The following is a 23,022-nucleotide window of genomic DNA, read 5'->3' as shown; positions in this document are numbered from 1 at the left end:
CGCAGGTCGTGTCCCGGCGGGTGCAGGTCGGAACGAAAGAAACAAAAACAGGCAGAAAAGCGCGAAGCGCCGACTCACGAAGGCTGGCCCGCAAGAAGGGCAGCGACGGTGGTGCATGTGGGACCCCGCGGGCCGCAGCCGCAGCCGCAGCTCGCGTCTGGGCGCGCAGTCTCCCCTCCCCCCAACCCGCCACGACTGCTTTCGCGGCCCCCTCCGCCGCGGCTGAGCCGCCATGTTAAAAGCCTTGTAGGGCGGTGGCGCGCACTTCACTTGTTTCACACGATCCTCAGTGCTCGGCACACGGGCACCACTCGCTCTGCTCAGCGCTCCGCTCCTCGCACGACCACAAGTAAGTGCTGCCGCTGCCGCTGCCGCTGAGCCGTGCTGCCCTTCCGGTGCCGCTAAACAGGTGACTGCCGCCCGCACTCACGGACCACCGTCTTCGTGTGTCGGACTCGAGCGAGCGTGTGGAAAATTGCATCTAGGACTTCCCTGTGAGTACGGTGGTGTTCAGTGGAAACCGAAGGAAGGTTAAGGCGTCAAGTCCCTATTGACATCCGATTCATTAGAGAACTAGCTCTTGGACACTTCCAAGGGTGTCGTACCGGTATTTTCCTCAAGTGATTTGTGGAGAACCAACGTAAAATCTAAATTATATTCAGATGTAATCAGCCACATTTATTCGACTTTCCACGAAACTTTTCGGGCAAGCTGTACTCTCATCATCCCACTCTGAAAATGCAAGTGTTGTTCATACGACAGAACAAGCAGCCTTTGACAACTGAATGGCAGAGTCACAGGTTATGCAAACGTCTTACATACTAGGCATCCATAGCTTATTAACTCTTGAACTGATAATGTTGCCCTCAAGTAATAGTGATTTGCAATAGACAGTGTACGAGCGCTAAAAGCTCTAACGCATTTTGGATGGCAGTATTGCCCTCAGTCAACCACTGGCTGTACACATTTATTACAGCCCACGTTTGCGGTGTTTTGTCACCGAATGGCATATATGAAGCGGAAAACACGATTACTGTGTCCGGCCGGAAATCAAGTGTTTTCTTTTTTCTTTTTTATTGATGTGTTTGATCCCGAATGCGAGGAGACTTACGTGCAGGTTTCGACAGTTCACTTTTACAATATACAGTAGCGTTTAAATTCATTTACATAAAAATGAAGTACCGCAAAGACTTAACAGCATACGATCAACACCAGCACGTCTTGAAATATGTACGAATACATTTGTAAAAATAGCTTATTACGCTATGATAGTACCTCGATTTTGTTTGAAATAAACTTTTTTTCAAACTTTTAAAGCAGTCCCACATCAAGGATTAATTGACATACATCCAGTTGATGACGGAGCAATAATTTCTTCGAAAAGTTTCGTGGAAAACAGTACAAATGAGGATGGTACAGGTATTTCCTTGTCCCGGTTGATATTCATAACTTTTGTTTTCGCAAAAGAAGTAAGACACGTACACTTTTTTATTTATTTATATTTCATCTTTTGGGGCAAGATTCGGGGTCGCAGTGTCATATATACTAAGCCCCCAAAACAAACAGCGAAATAATGGAATTAAACGAATAAAATTAAAAGAAAGCGTAGCTGCGAAGCTTCTGCCCCCCCCCCCCCCCCCCCCAAAAAAAAAATATCAATTACGGATATGCAAATGGAATTCTCCTTCGGAAATAATGGAGAATGTCCTGAAATATTCATAAGTCACGGTCTACCCTGACTTTAAGAGTTTGCGTTTAAAATAAAAATCAATCGGTATGAGAGGGCGCGGATTCTGGACACCGATCCGCTTCGCCTTCGGCCCTGTCAGATATTTTGTTTCTCTGAAATAAGGATCTTCTGTGAATTCAATGCTTTTCGCAATGAGTGAAAAAGATGGACCGAGCAACTGATTCCGCAACAGTGTTGCGATGAGATACGCTAGGACGTCCCAATTCTTCTTTTCTTGTCAACGTCTCACATCTCGTAGTAAGAGGTGAACCTTACCTTAATCGCCCAAGGGTCGGCAAAGGAATCTGGTGTGACGTTAATGAAGGGACCATAATCGCATTCACCTGATTTAGGTAAGATCTACAAAGCCTGTAGTCATGAATACTACACAGCGATTCGGATATATCTGTTTGTGGATGTGAGTGTCTAGACCATTTGATTCGACACGCTGATTTACAGAATATGTTTTTCTGATGTTACTCCTGCAGTAAATTTTACTAGTGTTCGTACGAAAAACGAACAGCCCAATTCTTGAGAGTCAGCAGGCATTCCTTTTAAAAAAATATATGCGAGGACCTAAACCAACCTCTTAAGCATTCTAGCGTACTTCTTTATACGTTTTACTGATGTACCAAAGAAAACGAAGAGTCTGGTTGCTAACTCCTTGTTAAAAAGAGTCAAGACCGTACTCTCACAACTTTTCTTCCATGGGTAGTGTTTACTGTTTCCATTTATTTACTATCGATTACGAAGCAATGACGACTTCATCGCCTGGCACTGTGATCTATGAGATATAAATCCTGTAAATGTACCCCAGCATCCTCTACTGTGGCAACTATAAGACTGCCTAAGTGTATGCGATAGATAGGACATAAAAATTAATGTCTGATAATGAAGTTTATTGGCCAAAACTGATAAAATTAAACAACATATTCAAAAACCCTGATTACTACAGTCAGCTGAAAAGAATGTTTTATTTAGGCATGGGTGTACGAAGGAAACACAAACACACTGCGATTTTACTGCACGTATAGTCATGGGTTCCTTTACAGTTAAAATATGGAATCGTTATTATGACTTTATTATGGTGTATTTGAACCCATTACGAGCCTTTTTTTATACGATGACATTTTTCTTCTGCCACTCTAGATTTTCTTTTATTTATCTTCTGAAGGACACATTTCGAGAAACAGCTGCAATTATCAAGTGTGTACTTTTTTGTGAAGTATGACAGTTTCAAGCGTCAAGTCATAGCAAGCGAAAAAAAACCTGATAACCGTAATAACCTGCCAAAACGCGCCGTGCAGAAAATAAAGAAAACTCGTGAGTTGTAACAGCAACAGCTATTGTATAACATAGAAAACCATTATTATGATTATAGATTTGTAGAATTTTCAAAATGGTTCAAATGGATCTGAGCACTATGGAACTTAACTTCTGAGGCCATCAGTCCTGTAGAACTTAGAACTACTTAAACTTAACTAACCTAAGGACATCACACACATCCATGCCCGAAACAGGATGCGACCATAGAGGTTGCGTGGCTCAAGACTGTAACGCCTAGAACCGCTCGGCCATTCCGGTCGGCAGTAGAATTATCGTTGACAGGAAGTTATATGGTAGTTTTACAGTATCAACTGGATTATAATCTTGCAGTAGCAGCTGGATTATAATCTTGCGGGATCGTAGGGTTCAGCATAAGAACAGAGAGGTCAGCTGATCGCATTATTCATGTATGCGCTTCTCCGGCGGCCTCAGACAGACACCACTCGTCCGGAGCTGCGCGGGTCAGCTGTCAGCACACCTGAGCAGCATTTCTGAGTCTAGCCCTCTATACTTTGCGCAACGCGCCGATATTGGGCAAGCGTTTTGGGCGAACACCAAGGCTGCGTGCTGCTCGGCGTGACACAGATTCTGCGCCTGCGCAGAGCCGAGTTGGCCGGCTCCAGCTTTCCGGTGATTCGCCCCTCCCCTCCCCCTCACACCCCCACCCTACTCGGCAGCTTCCACTGCGGCCAGTCACCCGCCGTGGCGCGCTTTCCTGCTGTTTGCTTTTTATTTACCTTTCACTTTCTCCTCCCGCTGCCGCTCCCCGCTTCTTGCTGCTCCTCTCCCTACTACTGGCCCATTTCTGGCGCGAGGGAAAACAACCTAACCAGCACGCTGGACTGCTAGCGAAATGCCGTTAATTACTGCCCTCTGCCGGCATGTAGCACTTCGGCGCCGGATGCGCACCGCCAGTTTACGGGAAACGTCTACTTGCGTGCCTCAGGCGCCAAGTTTAATCGCAGCAAGTTTAATCGCAGCCATCTCGAGTAATTAAGACCAGGCGGAAAAATAAAAAGGCATTAAATTTCAGTTGTCCTTGTCCAACGGCTGTCCTCGACCTCAAGGATGGCTAAGTAGGCCTAATTTTGGGCTGTTCTTCTCACTACTCTACTCCGCCCCAAGGGAACGTACTCTTGTTCAGTCAACCTTCATTTACAACCGTCCGTATAAGCACGCTCATGGCGTACTCTCACGTTGTTATGGTGGTCTTCAGTCCGAAGACTTACTCGCCACATCTCTCCATGCTACTGTATCCAGCTCAAGCCTCTCCATCTCTTTATCACTACTACAACCTACATCCACTTTAATTGGGAGTGTCCTTAGAAAATGTAGTCCATCAACAAAGGAGGTGGCTTACAAAACACTCGTTCGACCTATACTTCAGGATTGCTCATCTGTGTGGGATCCATACCAGGTCGGGTTGACGGAGGAGATGGAGAAGATCCAAAGAAGAGCGGCACGTTTCGTCACAGGGTCATTTGGTAAACGTGATAGCGTTACAGAGATGTTTAGTTAACTCAAGTGACAGACTCTGCAAGAGAGACGCTCTGCATCGCGGTGTAGCTTGCTGTCCAGGTTTCGAGTGGGTGCGTTTCTCGATGAGGTATCGAATATATTGCTTCCCCCTACTTACACCGCCCGAGGAAATCACGAATGTAAAATTAGAAAGATTCCAATGCGCACGGAGGCTTTCCGGCAGTCGTTCTTCCCGCAAACCATACGCGACTGGAACAGGAAAGGAAAGTAATGACAGTGGTGCGTAAAGTGCCCTCCGCCACACACCGTTGAGTGGCTTGCGGAGTATAAATGTAAATGCAGATGTAATTTGCTTACTACTGTCGAACCTTGACATCTCTCTGCAGCTTTTATTCCTCCACTCTCACCACCATGAACAAACTCACGATTCGTTTAGACCGTACGATGTGTCCTTATCTATCCCTTCTTTTAATCACGTTATGCCACGCATTTCTGTCCACACTGACTCCATTCAACACTTCGTCATTAGTTACCTCACTACCCATCTAATCTTCAGAATTCTCTTGTAGCATCACATTCGAAAACCTGCTCTCTTCTTGCCCGAACTATTTCCCGTCCATGTTTCACTTCTGTACACGGCTACAATTCAGACAAAGGGCTTCAGAAAAGACATCCTAATGCTTAAATTTATATTTGATGTACAAAAGTTTCCCACTTTAAGCAATGCTTTTCTCGCTATTGCCAGTTTTCATTTGCTCTCCTCTCGATTCTCCTCTCTACTTCAGGCATAGTCCGTAATTTTGCTGCCCAAATGGTAAAACTCATTTATTACTTTCAGGGTCTACTTTCCTGATTTAATTCTTCTGGCATCACCTGATTTCATTCACTCCCATATATTTCTGAATTCCACTTCTATCTTGATACTTGTTTAGAACGCTTCGCATTCCATAAATGTGATTATGTTCCGCTAAGTGTATCGTCAAATTTTTCTCTTTTCTGTTGCAATACTCTGGATTTGTTTTCCTTTCTGCTTTTTTTCATATTCAACTGTTAACTGCTGTTAACCTTCCTTCAGCAACACAATCCTACGGTTATGCAACTGAACATGAAATTAACTTGTATTACTTCCACGTATTATTTTTCAAACACCCAACATGCTGCCCATAGCCCCTACCCATGGATTTTATGCAACCCACAACGCCTTCAAATAGCCGCGTGGTCTAGGGCGTCTTGTCACGCTTCGCGCGGCTCCTCCCGTCTGGCCGGGCGCTGGTGGCCGAGCGGTTCTAGGCGCTTCAGTCTGGAACCGCGCGACCGCTACGGTCGCAGGTTCGAATCCTGCCTCGGGCATGGATGTGTATGATGTACTTAGGTTAGTTAGGTTTAAATAGTTCTAGAACTAATGACCTCAGATGTTAAGTCCCATAGTGCTCAGAGCCATTTGAACCATTTGAACCCCCCGCCGGAGGTTCGAGTCCTCTCTCGAGCATGGGTGTGTCTGTTGTCCTTAGCGTAAGTTAGTTTAACTTAGATTAAGTAGTGAGTAAGCCTAGGGACCGATTACCTCAGCAGTTTGGTCCCATAATACTGTCTCGCTCGCTGTGAACAAACTATTACTCCTACAGAGGAAATGAACAAGACCTTTTTGTAGGAAATTTAACGAATTTAAATTTTGTACTGGGATATGTTATCACTAGAGGACTTAGTTCTCGAATTATTCAAGAAAAACATACAAAGGTGACCTTCAAAACGTGTTTTTATTGAATAACTGGAAAGCCGTGGCCTCCAGCGATGTTTGAAGGTGTTGGTCGTTGCATAAAACCTACAGTTAGCAAGAGCTGAATCATATTGTATTTCCAGACAAACTAAAACTGTGTACCGAATGTGAATCGAACACATGATGAAAGTTTTGGTCCCAGAATTACTCAGTCAGGAATATTCATTTTAGTAGACACTTCAATGTCAAACAAGGGTATTTTCTCAGAATTATTTGACTTATGATGTAGGCATCTCTAAGTTCGTATGAGACTGAGAAACATTGACTTAAATATTTCGATCCCACTCTTAAGTCGATCGATTCCACATTTGCATTATCGGATGTTTATATTTATACGTATCGGCGAAGGAGAGGCAAGTGCGTAAGCGCTGGAGTCGTGTTTGGGTTGAAATCCCGTGTTTCGAACAAACCCTTGGCCAATTTATCTATCATACGAGAGTGACTCGGTATATGTCGTCATTGTCAGGGCAAAGACCGCAGTGGTGCATCAGATGTACATTATTAATATAGAACAATCACTTATCGCTTCTTTCTCCTTTGCCAATATTTCATTGTTGAGAAAAATACCAAATTGTGCAGTAGTCTGCAGACCTCAGTCAAGTGTTGGCGACCATGTACTTAATGGACAAGGAAACGATGGTAAATGCATGGCACCACAAGGGCAGTGTATTCCAACGAAACTTCGAGTGAGTACACTTGTTCTATCCCGGGCAAGTTCAACAGATACAGGCCAAAGACGTTATTCACAGAAATCCAGACACACACATTCACCTTGAGTTTGTGGGAACCCGACGGGTGATCCGTGCGGGTGAAGGCAGTATTCACTGAAACTTAAATTCTGCACGCCAGATACAAATGCGGTGCTCGTTGGCGGCCACTGTAGCCTTTGCCTTTCACTCGACAGCCTGGCCGGCAATTTTATAGCAGACGCTCATCTGCCACGCTTTCCTCCGGCAGGGCGGTCTGCGCCAAACCGTCATTTTGAATTACACGCGACTCGAAGCCGGGTGTGCAGCACGGACACGTCAATTACGAAAGATGTCCCGTTAGTTTCGCATTCAGACATTTAATGGGGTACTCATCGCTTGCACTTCGCTAACCCCACACACCGCAAATGCGTAATGGAATTTAAGTTCCACATCTACATTCAGAGTGTTTAAAAAAGTATCACATTCCTACAAGGGTAGTACAGAGGAAAACTTGAAAAAACAGTTCCTATAATGATACGTCTAGAAACCAATATCTACATTTTATTTACAGATGAGGCAGGATTCACAAAACATGGTAGCCCGCCGGGAGCGACCGAGCGGTTCTAGGCACTTCAGTCAGGAACCGCGGGACCGCTGCGGTCGCAGGTTCGAATCCTGCCTCGGGCATTGATGTGTATTATGTCCTTAGGTTAGTTAGGTTTAAGTAGTTCTAAGTTCTAGAGGACTGATGACCTCAGCTGTTAAGTCCCATAGCTCTCAGAGCCATTTGAACCATTTTTGAACAAAATATGGTATAGTAGACTGTTACAATACGCACGTGTGAGCATACGCAAATCCTCGAGCTATCAAGGGGCTTCAGTATCAGTGTTTGATCAGGAACTGTCGGTGATAGATTCACGGGGTCATATACTTTGACAAACAGATCAACAGGTGCTTTGCACCACCCATTTCTGAGATGAGTTACCAAAGCTACTGGAGAACGTTACCCCTGTAGGGAGACAATGACTGTGGTTTACACGCGACAGTACACCACACCTTTTCTTACAGATCGTGCGACAGCGCCTTACCGTAATGTTTAATGGGCGGCGGATTGGCCGATTAATGCCAGTTGTCTCAGTAGTTTCGGCAACATGCTCTATACTAGGGCACCTCGCCTGTACAACTGAGCGAGCTTTTCATTGGCCGGAAGACGTCAGTGGCGTATCGCCTCCAATAGATGCGTGAAAGTCAGTTTCTGGTCCATTACTGTATTGGTCCCCACGCCCCATATTTTTACGTCGCACACCATCTTGAAAGCCACCTGCAGTTGTGATTGAAACATTGGTTCATTAGTTTCCAGCATCACGCGATGTATAACACAAAAAAATGTTGTGGAAACTGACTCTAAACACGAAAACCTAGTAAAGTATACGCACCTACTAATAAGCGCAGTATTTCCGTGAGAGATTTTTTTTTTTCAAATACTTCTTTGCGCCGGAGATGGTGCCGGCATCACCACATGAAATTAGTGTGTCATTAACTAACCGTACATTCCTTCCCTAGGAGTGATGGTGATACTTAATAATGTTACCAGCACAACATTACAATCATGATTATCCAGTAGTTTCTCTTCGTTAAAAACAATTACAACTGTAAATATTTTGGCACATTGTTCCCGTTAAATATACTTTACACACATATAACATTTCAATTTTTGGTTAGGACAGTGTCCATAATGATGGACGACGTCCCAGAAATAAATTAATATTGTTCCAGTCTCTTGGTTCTGACCAAGGTTTTTGGGAGGTCTTCCTCAGTTGTAAGGTGAAGTCCAGAACTGGTAAGCCCCTCCCTTTTATTTCCAATTCGGATCCCCCCAACTGCTCTACTATCAGCTTGTCTGATAACTCACTGAATATGACCGCAACTCTTGGGCCGGGTCTCGCACATCCCGCTCCAATCCTTGGAGTGGAGAATGAATGGAGTTTTAAAAAAGTTCGCATTTAGGTGCCACTTTCTCTTTTTTAAAAGCTAGTTAACCAACACCCATACGTGGCCAATTAAAGTGTCGGCTGCAGTATGTCAATAAAGTGCCATTTTGCTTAGGACACCTGCTAACAGAGGCTGAGATAACTAAGTGAACCTTCATAAAAGTTTGCAGTTGATCACGACCGGATCCCACCAGGTGACGTAAAAACGACACTTCAACAAACGACACAAGGTTTCAGCTTTCCACTGATGAATCGGGAGAGTTGTTTTCTTCCTTGCGTGCCACAAACATGTTGCCCATGATTCACATTAATGATGGCAGTGATGAACTGCAATATTTCTTTAGATTTCTGGGACAACAGGGCTAAGCGACATGAGACATTCAGGGAATAGATTAACGCTTAACTGCAACAAAACGCTATGCACACATTTCATGACATGAAACTCTTGTAATAACGATGTTCCATTATCACAAGTTGGTCAAACGACTGAAGTAGGTGGTAAGCGCTTTTCGTAATGTCAGGTTCAATATCTCGTGAAGAAATGAATGATGCTGTACTACACGAATAAATTCCACTGCCTGACACTGAAAAACGAAAGCTTGTTTACATCGATTACTTTCACACTATTAGCCCCTATGGTATCGTATTTTGGGGCAACTCTTCACATTCATGGATAACATTGTTATTCCAGAAATGGGCCGTCAGGCGGATCTACTGTGTCTTCGTGTACTTTGTATAGGCCGTTGTGCATGTGTCGCGGAATTCTTTGTCATCCTTGTGCATGCAATCCATAATGGGGTTTGTAGTTGTCAATACTGACTCACTCAGACGAAACTGGAGCATTCGGTGAATACTAAACTGAAAAACAATACACATTACCTAAAGCACTGTACGAAAAGGTTTGCGCTGTTCAGCCGGTTTCATAGGCATCCAGCAGGACTAAAAAAATTGTGTACTAAATTCCAAGACTTCAAACCAAAGTTGGAAGGTTTCAGTGTGACACACTCCCTGTATTTTATACTGAAGTTCCTCGTAGTAGGTGAGAAATTTTCTCTCACGTGTGTTATTGATTCCTATAATCTCTCATTCTGTTTGTTTATAACTTTTCCAGAAGGCATTCCATGCACTCCATACTGACTCCTTCCATAATCAGTAAGCTGTGGGTCGAATGGTTCCACGGAATCTGGTAAATATATAACAAAACAGAACAATTGCAAGTGCATCTCTCAACTTAAGTCACAAGGACACTAAGACCTCCTCAAGTAGAATCTAATATCTTAAGACAGAAAGCATTTCTTTTTTAAGGAGAATAAAAACGACTATGAGATGGTTTAATACACACGGGACCTTCGAATCGTTCGTATTTTGGAATCTTAATGGTCACGTTATGAAACGAAGAGAAAATACTTGTCTCTCACGTTTGCGACGACGTGTAGGGACGTCTGCGCGGCACTGCTTCTGTTAGTCAGAGCAGCGTTCTTGCAGCTACCTAAGAAGCAAATGACGCAATAGGTATCCGTTGTATAACCGGCCACGAAAAACCGGTTGCCGATGAAAGAAAATGTTGCGAGAGCTGCTGCACCAGAATATCTTACAGGCTATTATCCCCTATTTCAATTTCTAGATCTCTCCAACAGAGGCAGATTTTCACCGTCAGTTTTCTTTACTTATTTTCTCCGATTTCTGTAACGTGGCTCTATTTTACAGTTTTACATTTTTTTATTGCAGCTAGACGGAATCTTCAAATCTGTTGTTTCCATAAGTATCGCTTTCCAGACTCTCCGCTACAATCTCTTGATAGTAAACTGCCGATATTACAGTCTAACTCGCATTTTCATTTGTTATAACAGATATCCTGTTTCGGTTTCATAGTCATCATTTCCTATGGACAATAGAAACAAAGTTATTTTAGAATTTGTGCAACATTAGTACGAACACCGAAAAGAAATAAGCTACCTTATAAACGTAGCGGCCTTGAGGATGCGTAGTTGTAAAATGAACTAATTCTGATACTTGAGTAACAGGGAACAAATTTCAAAGCTAGGAGCTGGTGGCGCTGCTTTCCTTCTCTGTTATTCCTAGTGCCTATGACAAAGAAATGGGTTGTGGCCTCAACACTTTGCTCTCATTGGAGACCCATCTTGGGTCTCATACACATTTCTTCACGTGTTTTGTCTCTGCATTCTGCAGCAGATTTTGAATTACATAGCGCACCCGACGTATAATAAATTACAATTACGCTGTAATCGGGGAATTCGACATCAGACTGCCTTTTCACTGTGGCTTCCTTGTGCAAAAGTGTATGCTTACATCAAAGAAAAACTCAAGGATTAACGTATACTGCTCAAAATAAAAGCTGAAATCCTTATCGATCGAAACCATCCCTCCGACGTTGGTTATGTCTGACCAAAACATACTAAGTCTATTTAAGAATTCAAAGACATTGCTGATGTACGTTTTAATGAGAACGACTTGGCACGAAGATATAATACTTTCGAAAACATCCTCACCGTTAATCTTGATAATATGTCCAACCAGAATCACAAATGATTTGCAATGTTATGCTCATAACATGTATGAAACGTCATCTTCATGTAATATGATATATTAATTGCGGTATAGGATAGTCGTCCCTAAATACTGTCTGTGCGTACAAGAGTGCAAGGCCTTGGAATACATTACACGTTTAGTGAATACGGCAGGTCGAAGAAGACTTGCTAAGCAGGTGAAAACCGCATACCATCGAACATTAAACGAATTTGTTGCAAGTTAGACAATTACGGTCCTTCTATCATAGATATACTTTAGCTGTTTAAACTAGGTGACTAACAGCCATTAACTGTGCTGATTATTTTTCAGAAACCTGGTATAAAAGCATACATACAAATATAACTACAAAGAATGCTACTCATGTAAGAGGGAAAAAAAAAACATCGCTTTGACCAGGTTATGATTTATTGATCAGCATCTAGAGAAACATTCATTTTAAAAAGATTTAAATTGTTGATGTTATGAAACTATTATTAAAGTAAAGGTGTAACAAATATGAAACTTCTTGGAAAATTAGTATATCTTCAGCATTAGATACTCAGAAACATCAACCGAGAGACAGAAATGTTCCATGCCCAGCAGATCTGGCAGTGGTCGTAAGGAAACCCTGCTTCCGTATTGTATCGTCCAGGAAATTGATTCTCAGGGCAAGATTCTGACAGTTCTATAACAAAAAAATTAGTTACTTCGTGAGAAATTTTTACTGAAGACCAATATCCCGTTCGTTCTGTCAACGACCGAATGTTCTTAGTGCGTCTAGTGAAAGAGCACATCGGGCATTTGCAAGAGGTACACAAAAACTGACAAGAATTGTACACAGAAGAATGGAAAAGGAAGCTGAGGTTCTGTCACATGGTGATTAGTTTGGCTTTACGAAAAGTAACGCTTAATAATGGAAGCAAGAGTTAAGAAACTGGTGACCCATTCATAGGATTTGTCTATCAAGAAAAAGCATTCAACAATGTAAAATGGTCCAAGGTGCTCAACCTTCTCAGAAAACTAAGTAAGCTATAGGGAAAGACCGATTATATAGAATATGTACAAGAACCAAGAAGAAAGAAGGACATTGGAAGATCAAAAACGAAGTACTCGAATAAAAAAGGATGTAAGACAGGAACTCAGAGTTTCACTCCTATTTTTGAATCTATACATCGAAGCAGCAACGAAGGAAATAAAAGAAAGGTTGAGGAATTGTATTAAAATTCAGAGTGAAAGGATGTCTGTGGTACGATTCTTTGCTAATATTGCTATCCTCAGTGAAAGCAAAGAAAAATTACAGATATTGTTGAATGGAATAAGCAGCCTAATAAATACAAAATCAGGATTCAAGAAAACCGGAAAAAGACAAAAATAGTGAGAAATAGCAAAAATCATAAACGCAACATAAAATTGGTGACCACAAATTAGATGAAATTAAGGAATTCTGCTGCCTTGGAAGCAAAGTAACACATGACAGACGAAACAGGGGGAACATAAAAATCAGAATAAGGCAAAGAGAGCATTCCTCGCGAAAAGAAGTCTATTATTTTTTTAATACTGGCCTTTATTTCAGGAAAAAAATCTGAGAATGTACGTTTGGAGAACAGCATTATATTGTAGTTAATCATTGACTGTGGATAAACCGGAAAAGAAGAGACTCCAAGCGTTTGAGATGTGGTGCTGAAGAACGATGATAAACATTAACTGGACTAATAAGAAATGCGCTCGCTCTCAGCTGTATCAGCGAGGAAAGAAACATGGAGAACATGTGGTGTCACCAGTTTAGCATAGTCTTCAGCTACGTCATTTGCTACGACCTACAAGGCGCCATATTCAGTTACTATTGATATTTATATTATGACTCATGATACCGTAAAGAGCGACGTTCATCATTAATGGATTAAAGTTAAGTATCAAACTAGCTACGTCCGCTTTCTGAATTCTAATTCCTTGTCATGTTTCAGACCTCACGTCAGTATAGTCCTTCCCTCCTCACGCCAGCCTACGTGAGCTAAACGCGTGCATTTCGGCGTCCTCTAGTAACACGGTGTTGGCTCTTCTGCCAACCCAACAGAACATTGGAAAGAAGAAGGGACAGGATGATAGGACACATATTACGACATCAGCGAATGGACCCGTTATACTTGAGGGAGATGTAGAGGATAAAAACTGTATATGTGAAGACAGATATTGGAATATATGGGTCAAATATTTGAAGACGTAGGGTTCAAGTGCTACTCTGACATGTATAGATTGTCACAGGAGAGAAAATCGCACATTTCGCGTCAAACCAGCCAGGAAACGGATGAAAAGTTCGATCCTAATCGTACCACATGATTTGCACGTTTACGTAAAAGAGGCACTCTCATTAATCCGGATCTTTCTTTTGAAAATAAAAACTTTTTAGTCAGAGGCTTAAGTTTCTGTCCCCATTCATTTAGAAGACGTATTCATTTGAAATCAAATAGGTGTTTTTGAAACAGTCTATATTCAGAAAACATTCGAATTGCCAGCTGACGTGCTTCATCGAGTTCGTTTAGCCTTCACACAAAGTACGACGTCTTCTCAAACTTCGGACCGCGAGGCGACCATGGGCGACCTTGCGACGACTACCAGTGGCGCCACGATGTGGCAGCGCGCCGAATCACTGTCGGTGTCGGCACACGGTCATTGGGTCAGCGGGAGATTTCACTTTCTGCCTTTCGCCAGCAGTTAGCGCCTGCGTGTCTGGCGGCACTCTACCCGCGGCACACATTGGTCCAAACAGCTGAGACCGTTACATTTAACTTTCCAAATGAGGAGACGCGCTAAGCAATCTGCTGATAAAAGAAGTAAAATTGAACTTTTCGGCCTCATTCCTTATCATGTTTGAGGTTGCTTCTATGCACACAGAAGTAAACCTGTACAATTGTAGTGACGGTATCAATTTTCATCGTCTATGTTGGGTCTACGCAAGGGTGATGTACTTGAGAACAATATTATGGAAATGGAAGAGGATGTAGATGAAGATGAAATGGGAGATACGATACTGCATGAAGAGTCTGATAGAGCACAGAAAGACCTGAGTCGAAACAAGGACCCGGGAGTAGACAACATTCCATTAGAACTACTGACGGCCTTGGGAAAGCCAGTCCTGACAAAACTCTACCATCAGGTGAGCAAGATGAACGAGACAGGGGAAATGCCCTCAGACTTCAATATAATAATTCCAATACCAAAGAAAGCAGGTGTTGACAGATGTGAAAATTACCGAACTATCAGTTTAATAAGTCACAGCTGCAAAATACTAACGCGAATTCTTTACAGACAAATGGAAAAACTGGTAGAAGCCGACCTCGGGGAAGATCAGTTTGGATTCCGTAGAAATGTTGGAACACATGAGGCAATACTGACCTTACGACTTATCTTAGAAGAAAGATTAAGGAAAGGCAAACCTACGTTTCTAGCATTTGTAGACTTAGAGAAAGCTTTTAACATTGTTGACTGGAATACTTTCTTTCAAATTCTAAAGGTGGCAAGGTTAAAATACAGGGAGCGAAAGGCTATTTACAATTTGTACATAAACCAGATGGCAGTTATAAGAGTCGAGGGACATGAAAGGGAAGCAGTGGTAGGGAAGGGAGTGAGACAGGGTTGTAGCGTCTCCCCGATGTTATTCAATCTGTATATTGAGCAAGCAGTAAAGGAAACAAAAGAAAAATTTGGAGTAGGTATTAAAATCCAGGGAGAAGAAATAAAAACTTTAAGGTTCGCCGATGACATTGCAATTCTGTCAGAGACAGCAAAGGACCTGGAAGAGCAGTTGAACGGAATGGATAGTGTCTTGAAAGGAGGATATAAGATGAACATCAACAAAAGCAAAACGAGGATAATGGAATGTAGTCGAATTAAGTCGGGTGATGCTGAGAGAGTTAGATTGGGAAATGAGACACTTAAAGTAGTGAATGAGTTTTCCTATTTGGGGAGCAAAATAACTGATGATGGTTGAAGTAGAGAGGATATAAAATGTAGACTGGCAATGGCAAGGGAAGCATTTCTGAAGAAGAGAAATTTGTTAACATCGAGTATAGATTTGAGTGTCAGGAAGTCGTTTCTGAAAATATTTGTATGGAGTGTAGCCATGTATGGAAGTGAAACACGGACGATAAATAGTTTGGACAAGAAGAGAATAGAAGCTTTCGAAATGTGGTGCTACAGAAGAATGTTGAAGATTAGGTGGGTAGATCACGTAACTAATGAGGAGATATTGAATAGGATTCGGGAGAAGAGTAATTTGTGGCACAACTTGACTAGAAGAAGGGATCGATTGGTAGGACATGTTCTGAGGCATCAAGGGATCACAAATTTGGCACTGGAGGGCAGCGTGGAGGGTAAAAATCGTAGAGGGAGACCAAAAGATGAATACACTAAGAAGATTCAGAAGGATGTAGGCTGCAGTAGCTACTGGGAGATTAAAAAGCTTGCACAGGATAGAGTTACATGGAGAGGCGTATCAAACTACTCTCAGGACTGAAGACCACAACAACAACAACATGTTGAATTGTTAGCACGGTGTCCCAGATTATATTAGCTAAATTTCGTATTTGTAATAATTCAATAGAACCTTGTTGGAAGACTCAATGTGGATAGCAATATTATAAGCTTTTTTTTAATTTTACTTTCATTTTGGCCCTCATACATTATATACTATTACATCTCATAGCACTAAATGACAACAACGCTATATTTTTCTTATAATCCACGCGTCTTCCTGATTCAAGATACTTACTTATATTGAAAGACTCAGATACTTGTTTCCTTCAGATTCGTTGCATTATTTTCTAGTTCTTCTCTTCTGTACTTTTTTGTTTTAAGTTCGGTTATTATAACCGCAGTTTACCTCATTGCTGATTCTAAAATATATTCTGCATTAGGTGTATTTTGTTTCGAGAAAAGAAAATGTTGGTAAAGCTATGAGTAAATTTCTTAATGAGTGCACAACATTTATGTCGCACGTATGTATTTTGACTACCGGCGTTGGTAGTATGTCTTCAAATGACATTTCAAAATAATCATGGTGTGAAATCTAAGTAATGTACTTAGTATCTGAAAGAGTAGTTAATAACATCTCTCGAACGGCTATAATCAAAAAATCTGATGAATTACAAATTTGAGAATTAGAGAGGCATTTTACTAATGACATTTATGGTTACAGAGTGATATTTGTAGAGAGTGTTATCGTTGATCATAGCTTTGTAGTCACCCATGCGCGTAATAAAGGTGTAACTGCCCGCACTGACATGGTACATACAGAATTGCCGTATTCTGGAACACACTAAAACCACGACAGCAGTACATGTTTCGGAAAAAAAATTCCTTTTGGGCTTATCACTTCAAAACTTTGAGTACGTCCTGATTTCACTTAATTGTCCTTAACTGTCGTGAAAGTCCATGCATACATTCGTGACGGAAACTAACGGATCGCTGGTAATGTTGATGGGCGAAACGAAGAAACTAGCTGGGTTTTTCCCCGTTTAGCGGGGGGGGGGGGGGGGGCAGACGGTTGGGAGTTGCTAATTAAACTTGTTCGCCGGGATAGCCACGGAGAACATAACATTACGTTGGGAAACTACGAAGCTGGAAAGGTACTATTTCGTAATTGGAATGAAAAACAGCGACCTAAACGGATGTTCTTCACTCACAGACCAACTGCTTTGTTGGAATTTCCCGGTAGCCTTCATTGTTCCAACGGCGCTTGTGCTGGATTTTTTCAAATCTCAGAACTTGCAAATAACTTACGTGGAGTACAATGTCCAACGAAGTATTACGGCTCGAATTTTTTCTGTTGCATTAGTGAAATAATGAAACAAATTGGCAGAAAACGCCAGACGTTAATCAACCAGCAATTTCAGTTTGTTTATTTTTTCGTTTTTTCGGTTATTATTGAGTTAACTGACTTGGACGTTTCGTAAGAGGGAAGACCCAATTCCAGTATGACTCGCTCACGCTCGCCGACGTCACTGTGAACCTATTATTAGTGCTAAAAACATCTGCCCACATTGTACTCAAAATGCTCAAATCACTGTTGAGTATATTAGCCGACAGAGTGTTAAATGTCAATTCTACTGCACAGCCAACGAACTTTTCAGGTTGGCATGTTCTACCCAGACGAGTCTCTTCGTCAGTTGCCTATCAGTCTTTGGTTACTTTCAGTGATTTCACAGTCTTAACAGACAATATGCAGCTTCTAATGTGAATATAATAAAGCGTGAATAAGACAAATAAGAAACAGGTGACAGGAAATATTTACTAACAATGTTCCAGAGTCGCTCTCACTTTCTATCTTTCGAGATGAAGTCGTTTTTAATACTTCTTTAAAATGCAGAGTTGTTAATATGTACCACTGATGTTTCAGAAGACGAATGTACGAAACCACAACACAGACAGAAAATAAGCACATGTCAGCGGATATAGCCCCAGATCATGTAGTTTTCTACGTGTTCTGGGCTACAGGTCCTCTCCAAGTCTCGATTCGTTCACCGGCAATTTCGTACCAAATATTAGGTATAAACACCAACAGACAAAACAATCCGTTGGTGATACAATACTGCTGCATATATGATGCGAAGAAAACAGACCGACTGGGACTGTCACACGAGAATGAATGTCTGCAGGAGTCGCCCTTCAGGAGCCCGACTAAATCGAATGCACGTGCTAGCAGAGAACTCCAGATGCCGCCGTCAACTGTCTGGCGAACTCCACGGAAGCATCTGCGTGTAAAATCACACCAGTAGTAGCTGGAAGTCACTGCGTGGCATAGTCAGAACGAAGCTTATTGTCCCGAGTAGTCAGCGTAGGTAACTAGCGGCTGCTGGAGGAAGACAGTATTCCACAGAAGCTGGTTTTTAGTGGCGAAGCCATATTTCGAGTGAGTGGAAAGGTGATTCGTCATAACCCGCGTGTCTGGGACACGGATCAAGAACACGAGATTGTGGAATATATTGGTGATTCACATAAAGTTAACATCTTTAATGCCATGTCCTCTCTCATTTTTATTTTTCGAGAAAACTGTGGCAGGTTTTGTGAGTCTGAACATGGTGCACCAATTACTCAAAACATCGGACACTTCACATTGCAACAAGACGGTGCTCCACCACACTTTCTTTCAGACGTGCCTGATTATCTCATTGCCAAATTGCGTTGGCTGCACGCGCTTCCCGCCATAACTTTCCTCTTATTCAGGGCCGCCACAGTCACCTGTCTTAACTCGATGTGATTTGTTATCATGGGCTTATGTCAAAGATAGTGTGTTCCTCCTTCCACTACCACTTGTCATTTGGAAGAGATGCGGCCGGCAGCAGTAGCCGAGCGGTTCTAGGCGCTACAGTCTGGAACCGCGCGACCGCTACGGTCACAGGTTCGAATCCTGCATCGGGCATGGATGTGTGTGATGTCCTTAGGTTAGTTAGGTTTAAGTAGTTCTAAGTTTTAGGGGACTGATGACCTCAGATGTTAAGTCCCATACTGCTCAGAGCATTTGAACCATTTGAAATAAACTTTCATAATTCAACAATTCCATAAATAACTATTCTAACAAAAAATTAACATCTACTGTGGCTCCGAAAGCATCAGAATTTATGAAATAGTGTGACAGCAACTGAGACATAAATGTCATATGGATATCAAGACCACATGATGTAAGTAGCAACCTATAATTCTGTAACAGGTTAAATTATCTACTTAAAATTTTGAAATATTATACCAAATTAAAAACAGTATAATCTAACACAGCAGCGTCTTTTGTCTCACGACATAATACAATATATGACGCAGCTGGCCAAAATAAGTACAAATAAAAATAGCTATCGACAGACGGAAAATAAGCCTGTTTATTTTTGTTTATATAAGGATCGCGGATGATGACAAATTTGTCCACTTCTGATAAACCTTCGAATTAATGACAGCACGACCTTCTTAACTACACCCAAATCAGACTTTTACTACGCGTAAAATTGATCGACGTGGGACTGAATGCTGTCTTATATAGCGATGAATAATCGTTGATAGAACCAGAACGCAATTTTCTCTATACAACGGAATGTGCGTGCTGATATGAAACATCCTGGCAGAGTAGAGCTGTGTGCCGGACTGAGACTAGAAATCGGGATCTTGCTTTTCGTGGACAAGTGCTCTACCAACTGAGCTTCCCAAACATGGCTCACGACCTGTCCTCACCAGTACATCTTTCCCTATCTTCCAAATTTCACGGAAGATCTCGTGCGGAACTTGTGGGACTAGCCCCCCTGGAAGATGGGATATTGTGGAGACATGGCTTAGCCACTGCCTGGAGCATGTTTCCAGAATGAGAATTTTCGCTCTAAAGTTCCTGGCAGTTTAAAACTGCGTGGCGAACGACGATTCGAACTCGGGATCTTTGACTTTCTCAGGGAAGTGCCATTTGATAGTTTTTTGGCTGCACTGGAGAGATAATTCCGAATCCTGAAGAAACTCGTATCGCTAAGCACTCTCACTGCTCACCGCGTGAATCCCGTACGCAGTGTAGCTGCCGAACGCCGTGGTGACGTTGTCAGAGGAAAGCCGCGCCGTCGGCAGTCGCGTCACGCAGACCACTAAGCGACGCGCCGCTTGGGTAAGCCTCAGTCGCCGGCACCGCTCCCTCGTCGCCTCGTGGGCCCTGCTGCATCCCGACGGGTCACAGCGGACGCGACGCTCCGTCACACGCACACGCAGGTAGGTCGCGCCACCCGTACAACATGTGCTGGGTCGCGTTACCTAGACCATGTTCTCTTATTTTGTAATCGCCACTACTGTCCAGTTTAGTCTGTCTAGCCATTTTTAAGTGATCGCACCCGATAACATCTACGTGTACACCTTAGGCCGCAGGCCCCCTAAAGGTGAGTGGCTGTGGGTACTTGTAGTAGCTATAACTTTCCCTGTTCCAGTCGCGAATGGCGCATGGAAAGGATGATGGTCAACAAGGCTCTCCATTAGCTGTAATTTCTCGAATATTCTTATCGTGATCACTTCACGAGATGTATGTGAGAGATAATATGTTGTCCGACTCTTCCCAGAAATAGTTCTCTCAAAGTTTCAATAGTCAACCGCTCCGTCATGCACAACGTCTTTCTTGTAACGCTGCCACTAGAGTTTGTTGAGCATCTCTGAACGATACCGTGAAGAAACGCGCCGCTCTTCGTTGGTTCTTCTCTATCTCTTCTATCAGTCATGCCTGGTAAGGATACCACGTTGAACAACACTCAAGAATCGGTTCAGAAATGTTCAAATGTGTGTTAAATCTTATGGTACTTAACTGCTAAGGTCATCTATCCCTAACGTTACACACTACTTAATCTACATTACCCTAAGGACAAACACACCCACCCATGCCCGAGGGAGGACTCGAACCTCCTCCGGGACCAGCAGCACAGTCCATTACTAAGAATCGGTTAAACAAGTGCCTTTAGGCCATTTCGTTCATGGATTACATTTCCTTAAGATTCTTCCTATGAATCTCAGCCATTCGTTTTTCCTACCATTTGTTTCATGTGGTCATCACATTTAAGGTTGCTCTGGATAATTGCTCCTAGATAATTTACGTTAGATACTGTTTCCAGCCGTTTCGCATCAATTGTGTGGCTGCACGTTCGTGGATTGTTGTCGTTGTGTTGTCCTGATCACCATCATTTTATCCCCATCAGCGCACAAATTGCCGAAGTGGCGCCAAATCGAAAGACTTGCACCCGGCGAACTGGGTACCCGATGGGAGGCCCTAGTCACACGACATTTATTTAGCAAATTTTATTACTCGAGCACTGAAGCTCCTAGGAAGCATACCATTTAGAACTGAGGATATGTAAATACATGTTCGTTTACAGGAAATTATTCTGCTTTAAAATGTACATTTGCATAATTTGAAGCCTGAAAGTTACCACTGTAGTTTCGAAAATATTCAAAAGTATGATGTGGTATGTTTAAGCAGTTCAGCTGAGCACGTTTACGCACTATTATATATTGCAATCTTTACTGATACCCCAGCCAAGGGAACTTGAAAGAAAAAGACAGGAGAGAAAAAGATAAAAACTGCTAAGGAAAAGCTGTTTCAATGTAATGAACCTCAAGCAGAAAGAATTATTTCTATGATAGCAAGGACTGATGAGAGCAAAAACTGCTAAAACCAATAAAAAGACAAAATGTGGATAAGCCTACATCTGATATCATTAGTGTTCTGCCCAAAGGCAGGTTTTCACAGGATAACTCTGCATGATCTTCTGTCTTTTACCCACCTCTCAAGTCAGTCTAATCTCTGATTTCCTCTATGTAGTCTGTCAGCTTGTACCTCTTTCTTCTTACTCCTCTCACAGATAAGTCTTTCCAAAGAGTCTGTTGGCATGCACTCCTGGGGCCAACGAATGTCCCATCCAGTTGTTCTTCACTATTCTTATAACCTGCACTAATCTGAAGAAGAGCATGAACCATATTTCCTTCGTATTTACTGCTTGGAACGATTAAATCTATCAAAAATAAGTCACGATTGAATGTAATGCCTTTGATGTATGTTGTGGGATCACTACGATTGTGTCGCAGAAAACACATTGTTTTATGTATGCATAAATCCCAACTCAGACAGTGATGATTAACATTCAGACTTCTACGTAGACCATATTATGCTGACAGGTGGAAGTTGGCCTAAAAATTTGTTTACTGCCAGAGGCATTGTTGTGTTTTACCATGGTATTTGGTGTAAGTAAGACTGTAATTTTGTTTAGTAACAAAAAATCGTATTTTGTATAGTTGTGAGTTTTGTTCACTCATTCATGTGTCTGTGATATGCGTAAACGTGTCCCCTTAGGTGCATAAACCAGTTCCATACCCAGGGCTGACTTGAGTCTATATAAAATTATTTTGGACCTCTAAATGTAATGTTAGGGTCGAAGTATATATACCAAGTTATACTTTAATAAATATGTTATAAGACTAAACACTTTCACGCACGAGAAATCAAACCTAAAAATTTGAAAAACACGAAACGAAATCCACATTAAATGTGCCCCGGTCTCCGCCCCACCCCCTTCCCCATAGATAGGAAAGTACGGTGAAGCAGTTGGCATTGTTGCGAGAACAGTTCAACGTGGCGTCGTTATGCCGCTCTTTCACTGCATTCAGTAGAACGAGGAGCACATCCGGTGACTCTTCAGAAGTGAATTTTATTTTTCAGAAATTCGGATTTTACAAAGGCCTTATCGATTAAATAATTCAAAAGCAAATGGTGTTTCTGGTGATCCTCAGATGGTAAAAATACATTTTAAAATAAGAAAGTACTTTTTGATTGTTGTCATTAACGGTAAAATGTCTCAGTTATCCGGATCTACAATGCTCCACGTTTCGATCCGTCTCCAGGTATTTTCTTCGCGATACTTCTGGTGTTCCCAGGTGCTGAACAGAACCGTGACGCGGCTCAACAACTCAGATGATTTTTTTCATCAAATAAAAAGTTGATTACAG

The 23,022-nt window shown here is 42.2% G+C and overlaps 1 protein-coding gene across 1 annotated transcript in view; it reads left to right on the top strand.

The window, feature by feature from the left end:
* Nucleotides 1-244: 244 nt before the first annotated feature.
* The window catches only part of LOC126355605 (zinc finger protein AEBP2), a 137,887-nt gene continuing 115,109 nt past the window's right edge, over nucleotides 245-23,022 (top strand). The window contains exon 1 of the mRNA XM_050005968.1: nucleotides 245-349. The gene's annotated coding sequence lies outside the window, so the exon portion shown is untranslated. The remainder of the gene's footprint in view (nucleotides 350-23,022) is intronic.

Source organism: Schistocerca gregaria, chromosome 3 (assembly GCF_023897955.1).
Source record: "Schistocerca gregaria isolate iqSchGreg1 chromosome 3, iqSchGreg1.2, whole genome shotgun sequence".
Taxonomy (NCBI): Eukaryota; Metazoa; Arthropoda; class Insecta; order Orthoptera; family Acrididae; genus Schistocerca; species Schistocerca gregaria.
The sequence above is the reverse complement of the archived record's forward strand: the minus strand, read 5'-3'. Positions and strand labels throughout refer to the sequence as shown.